At 32.8% G+C, this 21,269-nt stretch overlaps 1 non-coding gene across 1 annotated transcript; it reads right to left on the bottom strand.

The window, feature by feature from the left end:
- Nucleotides 1-12,205: 12,205 nt before the first annotated feature.
- Nucleotides 12,206-12,312, bottom strand: LOC139873872 (small nucleolar RNA R71). Its single transcript, XR_011767585.1, has one exon. It is a non-coding gene; the product is annotated as a small nucleolar RNA R71 (small nucleolar RNA).
- Between the last annotated feature and the right edge of the window lie 8,957 nt (nucleotides 12,313-21,269).

Here is a 21,269-nt window from a genome sequence, read left to right as displayed (position 1 = left end):
GAAACAACTCAAGAGAAAGTGGGAAGAAACTAGTGACAAGGGTCACCAATACAACAACAACAATTACAACCACAACCGTAACAACAATCGCAACAATAACCGCAATCCCAACAATAACTACAACAAACATCTCAACAACAACAACAACAACTACAATAACCGTTCCAACAACAATAACAATCCCAACAACAACATCAATAAGAACGGCAACAAAAACCAAAAATGCCAAAGGTGTGAATAGTACCACCAGAATGGGTTCTGCACGACATTTTGCACAAAGTGTAAAAGAACTGGCCATGGTGCGAAAAAGTGTGAGGTCTACGGACCAAAGTTTAACAGAACTAAAGGAACAAATAGTGGCGAAACAAGTAATGCCGCCTATGTTTGTTATGGATGTGGAAAACCGGGCCACATTAGAAGTAATTGCCCAAATCAGGGGAATACTAATGGGCAGGGCCACGGAAGAGTTTTTAATATTAATACGGCAGAAGCGCAGGAAGACCCGGAGCTTGTTACGGGTACGTTTCTTATTGATAACAAATCTGCTTATGTTTTATTTGATTCGGGTGCGGATAGAAGCTATATGAGTAGAGATTTTTGTGCTAAGTTAAGTTGCCCATTGATGCCTTTGGATAGTAAATTTTTACTCGAATTAGCAAACGGTAAATTAATTTTAGCAGATAATATATGTCGGGATAGAGAAATTAAACTAGGGGATGAAACATTTAAAATTGATTTAATACCAGTCGAGTTAGGGAGTTTTGATGTAATAATTGGCATGGACTGGTTGAAAAAGGTGAGAGCAGAGGTCGTTTGTTACAAAAATGCGATTCGCATTATGCGTGAAAAAGGAAAACCTTTAATGGTGTACGGAGAAAAGAACAACGCAAAATTAAATCTTATTAGTAGTTTGAAGGTGCAGAAACTAATAAGAAAAGGTTGTTACATCATTCTAGCACACATCAAGGAAGTTAAACCTGAAGAAAAGAACATCAGTGATGTTCCCGTCGCAAAAGAATTTCTCGATGTATTTCCGAAAGAATTACCGGGATTACCCCCACATCGATCCGTTGAATTTCAAATAGACCTTGTATCAGAAGCTGCACCAATAGCTCGTGCTCTATACAGACTCGCACCCAGCGAAATGAAAGAATTACAAAGTCAATTACATGAACTGTTAGAGCGTGGTTTCATTTGACCAAGTACATCACCATGGGGAGCTCCTGTTCTGTTTGTCAAGAAGAAAGATGGTACATTCAGATTGTGTATCGACTACCGAGAGTTAAACAAACTTACCATCAAGAACCGTTACCCTCTACCGAGAATCAACGACTTATTTGATCAACTACAAGGCTCGTCGATTTATTCGAAGATTGATTTACGTTCTGGGTATCATCAAATGCGGGTGAAGGAGGATGATATTCCAAAGACTACTTTTAGGACGCGTTACAGTCATTACGAGTTTATGGTTATGCCGTTTGGGTTGACTAATGCACCAGCTGTGTTCATGGACCTCATGAACCGAGTGTGTGGACCATACCTTGACAAGTTTGTCATTGTTTTCATCGATGACATACTTATTTACTCAAAGAATGACCAAGAGCATGAAGAACATTTGAGAAAAGTGCTAGAGTTGTTAAGAAAAGAAAAACTGTACGCTAAGTTTTCAAAGTGTGCATTTTGGTTGGAAGAAGTTCAATTCCTCGGTCATATAGTGAACAAAGAAGGTATTCAGGTGGATCCAGCAAAGATTGAAACCGTTGAAAAGTGGAAAACCCCGAAAACTCCAAAACACATACGCCACTTTTTAGGGCTAGCTGGTTACTAACGAGTTGTAGGTTACTAGTTGTAGGTTACTAACGAGGACAGCTGACTTAATAAACTTAAAACATTAAAACGTATTAAAAATGTTGTAAATATATTTTGAACATACTTTGATATATATGTATATATTTGTTATAGGTTCGTGAATCGACCAGTGGCCAAGTCTTACTTCCCGACGAAGTAAAAATATGTGAAAGTGAGTTATAGTCCTACTTTTAAAATCTAATATTTTGGGATGAGAATACATGAAATTTTATAAATGTTTTACGAAATAGACACAAGTAAATGAAACTACATTATATGGGTGAATGATCGAAGCTGAATATGCCCCTTTTTAGCTTGGTAGCCTAAGAATTTGGGAACAGACCCCCAAATTGACGCGAATCCTAAAGATAGATCTATCGGGCCCAACAAGCCCAATTCTGGAATTTGGAATGCTTTAGTACTTCGATTTTATCATGTCCGATGGGTCTCCCGGAATGATGGGGATATTCTATATGCATCTTGTTAATGTCGGTTACCAGGTGTTCACCATATGAATGAATTTTCTCTCTATGTATGGGATGTATATTGAAATATGAAATCTTGTGGTCTATTATTATGATTTAATAATATATAGGTTAAACCTATAACTCACCAACATTTTTTGTTGGCGTTTTAAGCATGTTTATTCTCAGGTGATTATTAAGAACTTCCGCTGTTGCATACTAAAATAAGGACAAGATTTGGAGTCCATGCTTGTATGATATTGTGTAAAAACTGCATTCAAGAAATTTATTTTTGATATAATATATTCCTAATGTAAACCATTATGTAATGGTCATGTGTAAACGGTATATTTTAGATTATCATTATTTGATAATCTATGTAATGCTTTTTAAACCTTTATCGATAAAATAAAGGTTATGGTTGTTTTAAAAATGAATGCAGTCTTTGAAAAAATTCTCATATAGAGGTCAAAACCTCGCGACGAAATCAATTAATATGGAACGTTTATAATCAATATGAACGGGACATTTCATATGATGCTAAACTTTACTTTATTAGTGCACGTTTTTGCACAATCGTCATCATCTTCCAAGTGTAGTTTGACCTCCAAGGTTCCTAGTTTCAGCAGTGGGCTACCAGAGAGCCCTCAGAACCTTTCTTTTTATGGTTTCAGACTAAGTTTAAGTTTTCGCACCTTTCTTTTTATGGTTTCAGACTAAGTTTAAGTTTTCGCGGAAGCTTTTGGAAGTATCGCTCGAACATGATATCCGCGCTGCTGCCAGTGTCCACGCAGAGGCACCCGACCTCGAATCTGATCTCCGGCAAACGTCCACTAACCAAGATGAGGTCGCTCTTAACTTCTTGAACTTCGCTGATTTGAAACGGGACCCACATATATCCCCGAGAGTGCGCATATCTTATCTTTACGATGATACGTTCTTTTGTGACAACATAGATTACCTTGTCTCACCCCTTTTCCTTGTCTTCATCGTATTCTTCCTTGCGCGAGCATTCTTTTAGCTCCTTTAAGTGTTAGGGCTCGCCTCATTTCAAACATGCAACAACCTTATCTGTCAGCGCTTTGCATCTGTTAGTCTCATGTCCGTAATCATCGTGAAATTCACAGAACTTAGACTTGTCACATCTTGCGTACTCCGACATGCATGCATGCTGACCAAAAAGTTTTGATATTGGTTCCGTCGCAAGGATTTCTTTGAGGCTTTTTGCTAAGTTTTTGATGAGCGTTTGGTTGTGTTCCCTGTCTCAATTCCATTGATTGTTGCTGCCGTGACGTCTATTAGTTTGCTCGCGTCTGTTATCATTGCCATGCTGGTTGGGAGCGTTATCCTGATATCCTCAGTGAGAGTTATGCAGCAGCGTCCTCCTCTTAGTGAGTCATGGTCATCGTGACGGCCATGACTATTTCCATACCCGCAATACCATATGGTGTCTTCAGCTGCGTGCAAATGCTCATGCGCTTCCCTGATGGTCTCAGCTAATGTTTCTGGTGGCTTCTTTCACAACTTCTGCCATAGCTGTAAGCGGCGTTCTCTGCAAATTCCATGAATAAATCCGGAAACTTTGTGTGATTCAGCTAAGTTGGGGATGCGCGCGACCTCTCGACTATACCTATCAATAAACTATCCCATAGATTCTCCACGTCCTTGTTTGATATCATGACATTCGACATGCGTCCTCCTGGATGCCCTCATCTTGTGAATGTTGAGAAAGAAGCGTTATATCAAATCGCGGTAAGAGACGATGAGTGGTGCGAGCAAGTTGTTGAACTACTGACGCGCTATTACTTCGAGAAAGGGAGGAAATTCTGCGCATTTGGTTTCATCAGCCCACCTTTGTTTGCGGGAAATCCCCTTATATTTCTGCAAGAAATCACCAGGATCCGAAAGTCCGTCGTAGTATCTTAAAGTGAGAGGAATCGTAGGCAAAGAAGGGGCTATGTAGTTAAGTATGTGAGATGCAAACTTTTCAGAAGTTGGTGCGGTCTCAAAGTTAGGCTTAACACTGACTCCCTTCATTCCTGTGAACAAATTTCTAATCATGAGCTCCGCCTTTCCTGGTTGCTCGAAGTCTTCAACCATATTATCTGGTGCAACTTTCATTAGCGAGTAGATCAAATTAGCCTGGTTTTGGGGGCGCTATTTAAGTGTTCGAGTGCTTGGCACAGAGTTTGATACTGTGTTGAGAGGTGTCTGTCAGGAGACATAGACTGTTGGGGTTGGGCGCGATTCTGCTAACAACGCCGTTTGATGCAACCCCAATTTTAGTTGAGTGCTTTGTATGTTCAGTTCTCGCGTATCAAGGCCCATTTTTTGCAATGCTTCTATTTCGCTGGCCGGTGTAGTGGGTGTGCACGATTTGATATTTGAGAATTCAGCATTAGTACCGTGCACAGACGAGCCAGACGCTCTAACGTAGATGGTGTTCGCCGTCCATGGTATTGATCGCGTAACTTTCGAGGTTTTGAAGCCCTGAGTAGGAGTCTCTGGTGAGGAAGGAAAGGTGGTTCTTGTCGGTAATGCACTTGTGCCACTACTTGCCCACGGATGGCGCCATTTGATCAAGCATATAATGTTCCAAGGGGTTCGGTTCATGCGAGATCAACAATAAAGGGGGGTTTAAGGGTTTTTTGAGTTTAACTCTCCGGTCCAGAGTACCGTGAATAACCTTCATACGAGATGTAACCCACCATCATTCGGGTTAACCGGAGTTGATGGCCCATGGAATATGTTAGGATTTACGTGGTATGCGCTACCTGAAATTGCTAAGTGTTTGAGGGAGCTATTTCGGTTGCGCGGGTTAGCTAGAGTGGAATATCCTTGAGAGTATTCTTGTGGTTGAAGGGGAAAGTAATTCTATTGTTCTCTTCTTGTTTCGTTCGCGTTACTCCTATTTATACTTGTGAGTTTTTGTCCCTTAGTGCCACGTAAAGGGACAAAAGGATATGTTGGTGCCACGTTGCATTGTCTCCATCCTTTTATTCAAAAAAAAAACTATAAAAGTACTACCAATATCTTAGTACTATATCCTTTATACCCTGCTGTCCTTTTCTGATCGCCCTGCAATGTCAGGATCGCATCGTGCTGCCACATGTGTCCTTTCTTCTTTAGTATCGCCATAGTACATTTCTAGACTTATTCGTTTCCTAAATATGACGTTATGCTTAAACTTCGAGATCAACGTTTGTGAGCTTATTATAAAGGCTTGATGAGATGGTGCATTAGCCAGTGTATGATATGAGCCTGCGCGATTATATGGGGTGACACACGCTGATCTGATATAGCGCAAATAAATGTTCAGCTATGCGCATCATTAGCAACCGACCGAAAAATTATGACCAACACCAATCACCACCTGAATCAGGAAATGCAAGTCTAAAAAACCCCACCACCTATAATCACCAAGAACAAAGAGTAAAAAAGCAGTTACTTGCCCCCTGATTCCATTGATGAGAGTAGCCGAAGAAAAAGCTTACTCTAAAACACTAAGACTCAGCATATAATGTTGATTTATATTGAAAACAACTTAATGATTCTTTGTTGGCTGCACATAACATATTAGTGCTAATAACTATGTTTTGTCATAATTAAATCCTTAATTACATGGGTGACTCATCAATCTCCTCCTATTTGATGATGACAAAACATTTGGCATAAAAAGTACACTAAGGATAAACTATAATAGAACTTGGGAAATAAATCATAATATGCCCCTTTAGTTCATTTTTATGGGATCTTTTTTGAGTTATCTATATCGTATAACTTGATATATTTATGATGATAAAATAATTAATAATATACATTAATTAAAGTACATTACAATCAGTATAGTACTACATACAATATACCAGATACAAATTATTCTAACACAAGCCTAGAACCATTATTCTTCTTCTTCTTTCACAATTAACATCTTGTAGATTTCGTTAAGTTCATCAACGCCTAACTTGGGAATCTCTTGTGGCTGAATGATATGTTCTTTCTTGGTGAGTGAGGAGGCAGTACAAGTTTCCTACTTCCTTGCAAGCTCAACATCAATGTCAAAAACTGGGTTACCAGCATACTTCTTTGCTCTGGAGAACAACCCTCTTAATTTATAAATGAAGTTGTTCCTTAATTTTCCTGTTTGGCTCTCTGAAGATATCCAGCAGCTCCATCCACTCAGAGTAACCATAATTTCTCAAGTCATCAAGATAAATATGTTCAAATTCAAAGTCCTCTCTACTAATGTTGAATGTGTGATTAGTGCATCTTTGACATTTAGATATTTTTGCTTTACTGAATTGTCTAGTCATCACACCGTGAAGTTTTTCTTTTCAATGCTATCCCATACTTCTTGGGAAACAACATTCAATAATGGTGGATTATAAACATCAAAATTTTTCTTTGACTTCGGTTTCTTAGCTGCTTATTCTTCAAGTTTGATATGTTGTTGCAAGGCATCATTTAGTAGCATGGCATCTTTACTACTTGGGAGGCTACATATTCTTCCATACTTACGCCTAGTGCATCTTCCTTGTTAAATATTTCTCTTTCCTCCTCTGTACTTAGCCTTAAATCATAGGATTCAAGGTATAGGCCAATTGACATATTTCATATGACTGATTTGATGTAATGTTCCTGGTCAAGTGGATAAGTTATTGCTCGTATCCTTCGAACGTTCGCTTCTTGAGCCAGTTCATTCCTTCGCTACCATTTATCAACAAGAATGTTTATCCTTTTGGATTCTCTTTCTTCATAAGACAGAGGTGGAGGAGAAAAGGGTTTTACGAGTTCATCTTCCCATACAACTTGTTTGTTATTTCTTTTTGGGGAATATGGTTTTAGATGTTCAAGAATTACCTCAAGTTCATCTGTGCTGGCAGAAGGACCTGCTGGTTCTCCTTGTTGGAGGGTTTCCATCATTCTTTGTAGGTGATCTTCAACCTACAGATCGATGGGCATTGAAGATCAAACTGGCTGGTCTCAAGAAAAGGGATTTGTCCTGCACTAGCACTTGGAACCTCTTCTTGAGTACCCATCTCAAACGACTGTGTTGTGTCTTCAACACTTCTATCACCCATCAGCACACTTCATGTTGGGTCTTCTATCTCAACTTCTCCAGTTGAGTCTTGAAATCTCTAGGCTCAACATCTTCATCACTTGTCTAAAATAAGTGTTTAGGCCTTAGAATTGTCTCTAAGCTTTGAATTTACCCTTTGTTTATCAACTGTTTTGGGTTCAGGTGATGGTTATTGTGTTGGTGGTGGTTCTTGTGTCGCCAAGAAGGGATTAATTATTTGATGCTCCTTCTCAACATAGTACTGAATAGCCTCTACTAGAGTTTCTTGCTAAGTAAAGGACTAACTAGCTTCTACTGGTTGTTGTTGTTGTTCTGTTGATGATTGTTCATTTGGCCGTGAAGTAGAAGTGTTTGTAAACTTAGATGATAGAAAGTATTTGAGGGCAACTATCATATCTTTATTATTTTTATCTTTAAGACTGTGATAGACATCCACTTGTTCAACGCTCATATTCTTGATTCTTTCATTTCTTTCAGCATAGAGCATAACTTTCTTCTTCTCCATCCTTATCTGGAAGCTAACATCTCTTTTCATGTTACATTTCATATGCTTTTTCGTCAGATCATCAATGTCTTTCATTTTCCTCTACTCAGCAGTCATATTTACTCTCTCCTTGTTTTTCTTCACTTTTTTGACAAATTATTAATTGAAGAGAGCATCGAACTCAATTATTGATTTCCTGTTACTTATGCTGCTGTCTCATAGTTTTCTTTTTCATTAATTTATCAATTTTCCTAGAGATAACAAAGATTTTGGCTTTAGCTGTTGCTTTAGTTGTAGCTTTCCTGGCTTGAATGCCAATACCATGTTGATCAATGTCATCTTCTCTGTGCTTCTTGGGAGCATTCTCGGTTTCATATTCCCCCTTAGTTTTTTTTGTTTCATTTCATGCCTTCTCTTCTCCGCTTTTTATTATCATCAAGGTTCGAAGTAGAGGCAGTAGGAACTAAGAGTTCAACATCACTATCATTATCACGAGATAGAGTGAAGTGGTTCCATTCGGCATTAACATGAGAGAGATTTGCACCTGGGTCACTGATAACTTCCAAATTATACATATTTTTACAAACAATTTAACACGTTATATAGGTATTTAAGCAACATTTCTAATACTTGTGTTTTTTTAGAAAATGTGATTAAACTGGACAAAAACAAGAAAATGCAGAAAAGCAACTGAAAATCAAGCCTGAAATCGAAGAACTTGGTGCTCAAGTCAAATACACCAGATCCACCGGGTAACCTACTTGAAGCCGCCAACTAAAATACTATTTCTTATACGACAAGCTCAAGTCAGAGATAAATAAGGAAACAAATCTGTATCAGAATTCAAGAGCTAGAGCAGCCAGCTGGACTACCTTTAGCCGCCGGCTAGATATGCAGAAAGACGGTTTCGTATGCTTGAAGAACAAGTTAAACTTACGGATAAAGTTAACCGACATTCCTAGCTGCCGGCTAGACCTGCCTTAGCCATCGGCTACGCTATATTTCTGAGTTCTACAAATAGATATCGAATTCTGCCGCTTTCAATGTACATTCAGTTTTAGGGTTTAGTTACGAAAAATTACGAATTCTTTAGCCTTTTAAGTTTACTTTCAAGTTGAAATCATCATCTTTTCAATTTTATTAAAGTTTCTTTCAATTAATTAAGGTACTTTTACTTTTATTTTCATGTTTCTCTTTAATTATGTTTCAAATATTGTTTATTTTTTTCTGTAAGTCTACCATTATGAACTAAGCGTTTATAATGGTTATTTAGACGAAAACTACATTGTTGGGTTTCAAGTTAAAGCCACCGTCTATGAAGATCTTAACCGCCGGCTTCCTACATCAATTTGTACAGTTTCTGGTTTTTCCAGAACTGTGTAATTATGTGTTTGTGATTGTTGTTTTATCTGCTCCCATAATCTAGATCTTTATTTGCATGCTTAATAATTAGGTAATAAGAACTTGAATTAACTAGTAATTAATTCGAAGTATTCTTTTACTCGATTGATCTAACTTTTATGATTAATCACATCAAACAAAAATATTTTTAGATTGCATGAAATTTAGCTAAAGATCATGTGTAGTAATAAACTAGAAAAATATTAATTATACTCACATTATAAATTCACCATTGTTCGGTTTAATCAAAGAACTTGGAGCTCAAGTCAAATACACAGATCCACCGACTAACCTACTTGAAGCCGCCAGCTAAAATACTATTTCTTGTACGTCAAGATCAAGTTGGAGATAAATAAGGAAACAAATCTGTATTAGAATTCAAGAGCTAGAGCCGCCAGCTGGACTACTTTTAGCCGCCGACTAGATATGCAGAAAGACGATTTTGTGTGCTTGAACAACAAGTTAAACTTACGGATAAAGTTAAACAACATTCCTAGCTGTCGGCAAGACCTACCTTAGCCACCGGCTACGCTATATTTCTGAGTTCTACAAATAGATGTCGAATTCTGCCGCTTTCAATGTACATTCAGTTTTAGGGTTTATTTACAAAAAATTACGAATTCTTTAGCCTTTTAAGTTTACTTTCAAGTTGAAATCATCACCTTTTCAATTTAATTAAAGTTTCTTTCAATTAATTAAGGTACTCTTACTTTATTTTCATGTTTCTCTTTAATTATGTTTCAAATATTGTTTTTTTTGTTCGTCTACCATTATGAACTAAACGTTCATAGTGGTTATTTAGATGAAAACTACATTATTCTGGGTTTCAATATGAAGCTGCCAGCTATGAAGATCTTAACCGCCGGCTTCCTACATCAATTTGTACAGTTTCTGGATTTTCCAGAACAGTGTAATTATGTGTTTGTTGTTTTATCTGCTCCCATAATCTAGATCTTTATTTGCATGCTTATTGATTAGGTAATAAGAACTAGAATTAACTAGTAATTAATTCGAAGTATTCTTTTACTCGATTGATATAACTTTTATGATTAATCACATCAAACAAAATATTTTTAGATTGCATGGAATTTAGCTAAAGATCATGTGTAGTAATAAACTAGAAAAATATTAATTATACTCATATAATAAATTCACCATTGTTAGGTTTAATCAAAGAACTCTAGTTTATGAGACTTCAGTTGTCAATTGCATGAGAATCTAGTTAAGATTGATTATAAGCTAGTAACTTCAATTTATCTAATTAGATTTATTAACTTATCTATTTATCAGTGTAATTAAATGTTGCCTAGTCCATACCACAAGATTAAGAAGACATTTATCATGTGATTATTTGAATACTATAAGTTAAAATATCAACTTTGAACACCCACTTAGTTAATATGTCCTTTAAGTCCTACTTTGTGAATTTTATTTGATATTTAGCTTAACCTTTTAGGGATAATAATTGGTCTATAATTGTTATATTGCTAACTATTAAGTTGAATAATGAAACTATCTAATAATGAATTGCTCATAATTCATAAGTCCAAGTAATCACTTCCTTTTATTATATTTAATTTAAATCAATTCATATTCTATCTTTCCTAAGATATTATTATCAAAATTAAATAAAGATAATCTATAATACTAATACCTATTAATTCTAATTCTTCCTTAAGAATTAGATAAAGACAACTTATATCTGCTACCCGTAGTCTCTTGGGACGAATCCTTAACTTGCTAATTGCTATACTACAGATCGGGTTTTGTTGCTCGTAAGGTGTTAAAAGTGAAAAGTAAATTAAGAATATATAATTTTAAAAGTTGAAAATAAAGTAATCACAAACACACACTTTTACACACATCAACTTTTTGGCGCCGCTGCCGGAGATTGCGGTAAAAATAGATATATTGAATTTATTTTTGGTTTTTTGATGTTTCTTGACGAATGGTGTCTAAGAATTCTTAGGCAGTAGGTTCCTGGATTGTTCGATTATAAGGGTCCTGCCTACGTACCTATTGTTACCTGACCATCACGAATTGAAAGATTGTTAGGTCGAAAGTTTTTTTGATTAATTATTGTAAGCGATAAAAATTGTTATTATAAATATCATGTATTATATAACTAACTTTAAATAATTAATTAATCTTATTTATTCATCTATAATTCTCAATCTCAAATTCCGAATTCAATATTTATACCTCCCGTTCAAAATTCATCCTCTAAAACTAAACCCATAATTAAGTGCTTAGTTCTTAAATGCCTTTACCTATCCAAAATTATTAATCTTTTAAGTCCTAAGGACTAAAACTAAAATCCCATTCTTAGAATACTATTTTAATTGTCATAGGTTATATGACCACTCTCTCTAAGGATCCTACTTTAGAGAGAAAAACTGTATGATCCCGAAAAACTAGTTGGTCATAGCTAACCAAAGAATTAAAGAATCACTTGTAAGGAAATTAAACTTCAAAGAAGGAGAACCTTCTTCCCGACCGTTTTCACCTCTAACTCCTAATTCTAATCGTTTAGGAACTCTTTTTGATTCATACTCTAAAATGAGAGATAATAATAATAATTCAATGGAAGCTGTGATGAAGGCTAATCGCGAAGGTCTAGGGTACTCAACTGGAAATTAAGGAACAATTCGAAATTAAGGGTCATATTCTTCACTTACTCAAGGAAAACGAGTTTAGGGGTACTAAAAAAGAAGATGCTAAGGATCATCTACGCTAGTTTAAGGAAATTTGTATTCCGTTTAAAATTCTTGGGGTTGATAAGAAGTTATCTACTTAAGGTTGTTTCCTTGGTCTCTTAAGGATAATGCTAAGGATTGGTTAAGCTCTTTACTTGAGGGAGAAATCATTGACTGAGATGCTATAGTTGAAATATTCTTAACTAGGATCTTTCCTGCTTCTAAAAGCGTCATTCTTAAAACCAAAATTGCTAATTTTAGACAAAAGAATAGTGAAACATTATATGCTGCTTGGGTTTGGTTTGGTAAATTATCAATAATGTGTCCGCAACATGGTTTAACTACTTTTAAAATTGTCACCATTTGTTACAAAGGGTGTGATGTTGCGACTAGAAGGGAAATAGACAATTCGGCTGGAGGTAACCTTATGAGTGAAACTGTTGATGAAGGTCACACGTTAATTGATAAGTTAGTTGCTCATTCGCATAAATGGCACCAAGATCTCGGAGTTTCTCATTCTGTTAGTGCTATAGGTTATGATTCGGAAGATGTGTTAAAGGCAATGAATGTTGAGTTAGGGAACTTAAGCAGGCAAATGGAAAAGCTTACTAATGATATGCATGTGATGAAATTAGGTTGTGAGAAATGCAAGTTGAATATTTTTCTTATGCTGGTCAAAACTTTCAAAATGGGAACTCCAACTTTCATTAATTCAACAATGAGCACTCTTCATTTCAAACCATCCTTCCGCTAACCAATAAGAAAAATGTCAAACTCTTGAAGAAAACATCATTACGTTTATCAAAAACCAAAATGAAGCCAACGATGTAATCAAATCCCAATTATATCAAGTTCAAAATAACCATCAATCTTCGATCCAAAACCTAGAGTGTAACGTTACTAAGCTTATTCAAATGCTTGAACGAAAAAGTTCATCTAGTTCGAAGAAACCTAAGCAAGTTCATTTTGAGAAAGTGAATGAAATTACTACTCTTGTCAATGAGTAGGGAAGTGATGATGAAGTGACTATTAAAGAAGAAGTTTCAGAAGCTAGAGAGTATTAATGGTATAATAAGTTTGTAGAAAAAGAGCCTGAAGAGGAAGATGAGCCAATGACTGAGTTTGGAAATATTGTTGATGAAATGGTTTAAAAAGAGCCATTAGGCAGAGATGAAGTTTGTAAGTTTGGATAGTCTAAAGGATATTATGTTATGTGGGGATATGGGATGACTGAGGAGGAATTATCTAAGGATATAGATGAAATGAACGGAGGAGTTTCTAACCCTGAAAATATGTTAGACACAAATAAGTTGAAAGTTAAGCCCGAGGTAATAGATATTTCTTGTAATAAATTCGATAAGATTTTTGATGAGGAAGAAGATGAAAACTTACCAAAGTTGCTAGAATTGTTGAAAGGTCATGACCCGATAAATTATTTTCATCCTTATGAGTTCAGTATAAGTTTTGATAAGTTTCAATATGCTAATAAGAAAGAAAGTGTTTCGGTCCATAAAGATAAGGAAATTAGGAAAGAAGTCTTGGAAGCTAATGGTGTTCGTGTATTCGATTCAAGTAAAATTCAAACAAATTCCTATTCTAAATTTCCTATTATTCGTCCTGATCCGGGAGAGTTTCATATCCCTTATGATATTCAAGGTCTAAAATCCTATCCGTGCTTTAGCTAACAGTGGCTCAAGTGTCAGTGTAATGACATTCAAATTATACTATCATTTAAGATTGCAACCTCTCAAACCAATCAAAGCTGTTATTTCTTATGCCCATAGTAAAATACACCAATTTTTGGGTATTGTTATAAATGTTGAAGTCAAAGTGGGATTTCCTAGTTTTATTATTTATTTTATTGTAATGGATATGGAGAAAGATCCTACAATTCCTCTCCATTTGGGTACACCTTTCCTATCCACTGCTCATACTAATATAGACTATCGTGATAGCACCATTGTAATTCATCAAGGAAATTATGGTGAGATCATTCCCATTGTGCCAAGATAAACTCTCCATAGGAAGCTCAACTGAATGATTAGGGATAAGTATAGGGAGGAAGGGGATGAGAATGTTAACTTCTTGGATTATTATTGTCATAAGAAAGAGTTCACCACAGAAGAAGTTATGTTAGAATTCATCAAGAAGCTATATAAGGTTAGTGAAGAAATAAGAAAACAGGTTAGTGAATTGCAGTTGGGTTTTGAGCAAGCATCTCATAAGAATAATATGGCTGCTTTGAAAGCAATGAAAGACATTAAGTTGCTTAAAAAGAAAGAGGATGAAGAAGGTAGTGCAGCTTGTAATCACTTTGAGCTTTAGGAGTAAAAAATTTGGAAAATGAGTCTTGCAACCGAATCATTAATCAAAACTACCTATCCGTTTATTTATTTTCGTTAGGAAGACATGTTTAAATTATTAAAGTGATGTTTAAGTGTTTATGTTTATGAAAAATTATGTTCCTATGTGTTTAAATTTCATTAATAAAACTCATGGTTTTTTTTATATATGTTGTGTTATTTACTTTTCTGTTGAGTTCGTATCTCTTAAAGTTATAATTTCAAGCAAATAATTGTATGATTATTCCGCGATCGTAAATTATGTAATATCATTCTTCTCCCTTTACTAATTTTGTCTTTCTATTAATTTAATAAAGTATAATTTTATACAAGTGAGAACATTACATAATATTAAATGTGAGGAGAGAAGTGAAATATTCACTTGAAATTAAATACCAAGATAAAATTTGTAAATTTTAAGAAAATAAAATTTTTTCCTAACTAATCACACTTAAATGAATAAAATGGATAAATTTCAAGATTTCTTATCTTGAGTAAACTTTTACTTTTGAAAGATGGAAGGCTTTGAAAGATATCAAGTTTAGTTTTTGAAAGCCTTAATAAAGTAATGTAAATGATAAATGAATATTTAGGATTATAATTTTCTTTAAACCAATTTTAAAGCAATTACCAAGGTCATTAGCATTTGAATACATAACTAAATTTATAGGGCATTAGAAATAATGTCTGTATACATATCTAAATATATAGAGTGCTAAACAAAATTTCAATTAGTTACCATTAAAAACCTTAGAGTTTAGTTGAAAACCCAATAAAACCTAATTTCCATTCCTACCTTTATTTTTAGGTTACTAATACTAAATTTTAATCTTACTTTATCTTGTTTAGTTTTCGTTCTGAAATTTATTTTTAAAAAGAAATAATTGGTTTAAATTAGACTTTTAATTATAATTAGCTATTATATTTTAGTGTTTGTGGCTTTTTAACTAAGTCTTGACCCAAAGTGGTTTCAAAGGTTCCAAAATGATTCCACCAATTACTTAATGATATTAAGTGCATAGTAATAATAATCACCATCATCCTATCTTTCATATCATGTTGATCATTCCTTAAAGATCATATCTCAAGAAACATGATATTCAGTGCTATTCTTTGGAAGAATATTACACTCATATATGAGACGAAATATATATATATATATATATATATATATATATATATATATATATATATATATATATATATATATATATATATATATATATATATATATATAAAATGATTGCAAACTTATAGCCACTATCATATGACATATTAAGTATGTACCATTGAAGACATAATTAAAAAAATCATTCTCATTGTGCTTAAATGCTACATTCCTCAAAGCATTTTTACCATTCACCGAAGAATCTAAACTTAATCCTTATGCACTATAATATTAATGTAAACAAGGGTATGGGTTTAGCTTAGTAGAAAAGTTAAAGTGGACAAATACACAAACATAGGTACAATTCTAGCTGTAATTGACGATATGATTTAAACTTAAGACTTAATTGTAAGATTATTTTAGATTTATCTTTGTACAAATCAATGTCAAGTTACGATTACTAAACCTTATAAAATTTGATTGATTAATGTTCCTAACCGCTTTTAAACCAATTTTATCCGTGTCTTGACAACCCAAATAACCCAATTCCACAAACTACACAAGTTTATATTTCTTTTGATACATTAATAAGGTGAAAATATAAAGCTAATGAACTTTTTGAAAACACTTTGTGAATCAAAGTCTTAATCTTCTCTTAAATTTTAAAATAAAGTTTTACTTACACTAGTAACGTTTAAGTGTGGGGAATTTGATAACACCCAAATTATACATATTTTTACAAACAATTTAAGGCATTATGTTGGTATTTAAATAACATTTCTAATACTTTTATACCAAAACGTGAGTAATTCTTGAAAAAAGCTATTTTGATGTGTTTATTTAGAAAATGTGATTAAACAAGACAAAAACAGGAAAAAGCATAAAAGCAGGTGGAGCCGCCAGACGGGGACACCAAAGCCGCCAGCTAGATTCAAAGGTCCAGAAAGTCAAGCCATAAATCGAAGAACTTGGAGCTTAAGTCAAATACACTAGATCCTCAGGCTAACCTACTTGAAGCTGCCAGCTAAAATACTATTTCTTGTACGTAAAGCCCAATTCTGAGATAAATAAGCAAACAAATCTGTATCGGTTTCAAGAGCTAGAGTCACCGACTGGACTAGCTTTAGCTGCCAGCTAGATATCCAGAAAGTCAGTTTTTTGTGCTTGAAGAATAAGTTAAACTTACAGATATAGTTAACCGACATTCCGAGCCACCGACTACGCTATGATTCCGAGTCGTATAAATAGATTTCGAATTCTGCTTTTTTCAATGCACAATCAGTTTTAGGGTTTAGTTACGAAAAATTTAGGAAATCTTTAGTCTTTTAAGTTTACTTTCATGTTGTAACCATCATCTTTTCAAGTAAATTCAAGTTTCTTTTAATTGATTATGATACTTTTATATTTATTTTCACGTTTCTCTTAAATTATGTTTCAATTATTATGCATATTTTTGTGTTCATCTACCGTTATAAACTAACCGTTCATAGTGGTTATTTGGACGAAAACTGCATTATCTAGGTTTTAAGATGAAGTCACCGGCTGTGAAGTTTATAGCCGCTGGCTGGATCTTACTTAGCCGTCGGCTTCCTACTTAAATTATACAGTTTCTTGTTTTCCCAGAATTGTGTAATTATGTTTATGTAATTGTTGTTTTATCTGCTTATCTGCATCCATGATTTAGATCTTTATTTGTATGCTTAATGATTAGGTAAGAATTAACTAGTAATTAATTCGAATTATTCTTTTACTTAATTCATCTAACTTTTAAGATTAATCACATCAAACAAAATATTTTTGGATTGCATGGATTTTAGCTAAAGTTCATATGTAGTGATAAACTAGATAAACATTAATTATACCCATGTCATAAATTCACTATTGTTAGTTTTAATTAAAGAACCCGAGTTTATGAGAATTCAACTATCAATTGCATGAGAATCTGGTTAAGATTGATTAGAAGCTAGTAACTTGAATCGATCTGATTAGATTTATTAGCTTATGTATTTGTCAGCCTGATTAAATTTTGCCTAGTCCACACCACAAAATTAAGAAAACATTTACCATGTGATTATTTGAATACTATAAGTTAGGATATTAACTTTGAACACCTACTTGGTTAATATGTGCTTTAAGTCATACTTTATAAATTTTATGTGATATTTAGCTTAACCTTTTAAGGATAATAATTGGTGTATGATTGTTATTTTGCTAACTATTAATATGAGTAATGAAACTATCTAATAATGAATCTCTCATAATTCATAAGTCTAAGTAACCACTTCCTTTTATTATTTTTAATCTAAATCAATTTATATCCTATCTTTCCTAAGATAGTCTTATCAAAATTAAATAAAGATAATCTATAATACTAATACTAATTAACTCTAATTCTTTATTAAGAATTAGACTAAAGACAACTTAAATATGCTAGCCGTAGTCTCTTGGGACGAATCCTTAACTTACTATTTGCTATACTACATCGATCGGGTTTTGTTGATCATAAGGGTGTTAAAAGTGAAATGTAAATTAAGAAAATATAAATTTAAACGTGAAAAATAAAGTAAGCACAAGCACATACAATTACACACATCAGTCATTACGAAATGCTTGCCGAGAAAGATTGATGTTCCTGACTTCATTTAGAAAATCTATAATTGAGATGCGCTCCACTTCAGTTCTAGATTCAACAATCCATTCTACTAGATGTTAGACAATGTCCAGATGTCAGACTAACTAAGAAACTAGAACCCTAGCCACAACCTCCCTTTCTAAGTTAGCATTAATCTCATCAAGATGAACATTATCTTCACTGGTATATTAGTTAAAGCTTTCCCCTTTTCATGTTCTTCTATAAGCGTGAAGATATCAACCGTAGATACATTGCGAGGTATTTAACCTCTAAATGATATATTTTACAAACATTGCATTCATTTTTAAAAGACAAACTTTCATTTCATCGAAAGTTGACAGGCATGCCTACCATTTCATAATATATCCAAACAATAAATGAATTAATAATAATCTTGTTGAACTCAACGACTCGAATGCAATGTCTTTTGAGATATGCCATGAATGACTCCAAGTAATATCTTTAAATGGAGCAAATGCACAGCGGAAGATTTCTTTCATACCTGAGAATAAACATGCTTAAAAGTGTCAACCAAAAGGTTGGTGAGTTCATTAGTTTATCATAATCAATCATTTTTATAATTTTAATGGACCACAATATTTTCATATTTATAAACAGGATCCTCTCGTCTGCATAAAGATAAAATCATTCATATGGTGAACACCTGGTAACCGACATTAATATAATGCATATAGAATATCCCTAAAACAGAATCCTCTCATCTGTATAACAGAATCCTCTCGTCAGTATAAAAATCGAAGTACTAAAGCAGTTCAAATTCTCTGACTGGGGCTTGTCAAGGCCCATAGATCTATCTTTAGGATTCGCGTCAGTTAGGTAACATAAACCTCTCGTCTGTTTCCCTAATTCTTAGGCTACCAAGCTAAAAGGGGTGATATTTGGTCTAATAATCCAACCATAGAATGTAGTTTTGAGTACTTGTGTCAATTTTGTCAAACATTTATTAAACAGTGCATGTATTCTCAGCCCAAAAATATATATTGCACAAGCATTTAAAAGGGAGCAAATGAAACTCACAATACTGTAATTCATAGTAATTACGCATATGACGTCACTGAACAAGTGCAGGGTTGGCCTCAGATTCACGAACCTATATTAATTATATATATTTATATGTTGGTCAATATCTGTCTAAAAATTAGGTCAAGTATTAGTGTATCACAATCCTAATGCTCGAGACCAATATGCAAAAGTCAACAAAAGTCAACTTGACTTAAAATGACTTCCTAAATCTATACATGTTTATTATGTAACTTAAATATAGTCATTTTATATATTTTAATATATTTATCAGATTTTATTAGAGTAAATAATACAAGTCATTTATTAATAAATTAAAATTTATATTAAAATTTATATATGATAAAAATATACCTTTATACATCTCAAGTAATAAAATTTATACAGTTCACTCAATATCATAAAAATATAGTGGTATGTATTATAAATGTAATTATATTACGTGTGGTAAAAATATCTTTGTATCACATATTTATTTGATAAAATAATATTGATAATAATAATAATGAGTAAAATTTGTATTATTTTGTAATAATAATAATAATTATTATTATTCTACTAATAATAATAATAATAATAATAATAATAATAATAATAATAATATTTATATTTACTAATGATGATATTAAATATAATAAAATCATAATTCTAATCATGATAATTTTAATAATAACGATACTTTTTAATATTAACTGTAATAATAATAATATTTTATATAAAAAGAATAATTCTATTTAAAATAATAATTTTTAATAATAATAATACTAAAAGGATAATAATAATGATATTTTATAATAACAATGATATTTCTATTAAAAATGATAATTTTAATAAAAATGATAGTTTTAATATTAATGATACTTTTAATAATAATAATAATGATGAAAATAAATGAAAACGATATTTTTATCTAAATCAGTATCTTACAATATTTTAATTTCATCATGATACTTATACTCATTATTTCTTAATCGATTTGTTTAATAGCTAGATAATACTAATATTAGTTTTAATGATAATGATACTAATAATAATAATTATAATAATACTAATGATAATACTAATAATTATTATAATGATAATAATAATAATAATCATAATCATAATTATAATAATCATAATAATAATCGTAGTGATAATAATGATAGTATATAATAACAATAACGATTTTAATGATAATACTTATATTGATAACGATAATGATAATGATAATAATTATTATTATTAGATAATAATAATAATGACGATAGTAATAATAATAATAATAATATTAGAATTAATGATAATTCAGTTGACCATATTTTTTAATCCGTTCATCGAAACCATACGATATCTAAATGAAAAGTTATTAATTTTTTATCCAGCTTTCCAACGACATATATATCATATACCTTACCTCAGTAGCATATGTATTAAATCTGTGATTTATCATAAACTATTTAACGATGAAATTAAGCATACAAGCATGCATAATCATATATACTCGAGCACTAGTCAGGGATACACTATTAATATATATAAAAGATAAGATATGAATGCTCACGTATCAATATTGTGATTCAATATTGCAGGAAAGTACGTAGACGCAACGGAGATGATACACTGGGTTTGACTCATGAGCTTTACCCCCGAACCATATCCATAACCTCCATAGCTATAACCCATAATTTCCTTAGCTCTATCCTACTCGAAAAATTATTGTGAAATCATTTGGACATAACCTCATCGTAGTATTTTATGTATAATACTAATAATACTCCTAACTATAAGATTAATAATAATATTAATCTTAATAATAATAATAATAATAATATTAATAATAATAATAATAATAATAATAATAATAATAATAATAATAATAATAATATAAATATGTTTACGGAGAGTGTAATATGTATGTGTGTGTAAAACTGAGTGAATTCGACTGAATTTATAGAACATTTCCTGCAATTTGGCCTCATGCGATCGCATGGGCATGCATGCATTTTGCCATGCGATCGCATGGCTTCTGTTCCGAGCTCAAAATTGTTTAACTCGTGGGCTGCCGACAGTTTTTATTATTATTTAATATATAATATATTTAATATATAATTATATATATTATATTATATTTACATGCATAGTTAAATTGTAATTTTAGTTCCGATGACTTGTACGTTGTCACTCGACTTAT

This window comes from Rutidosis leptorrhynchoides, chromosome 10, assembly GCF_046630445.1.
Source record: "Rutidosis leptorrhynchoides isolate AG116_Rl617_1_P2 chromosome 10, CSIRO_AGI_Rlap_v1, whole genome shotgun sequence".
Lineage (NCBI taxonomy): Eukaryota > Viridiplantae > Streptophyta > Magnoliopsida > Asterales > Asteraceae > Rutidosis > Rutidosis leptorrhynchoides.
The sequence above is the reverse complement of the archived record's forward strand: the minus strand, read 5'-3'. Positions and strand labels throughout refer to the sequence as shown.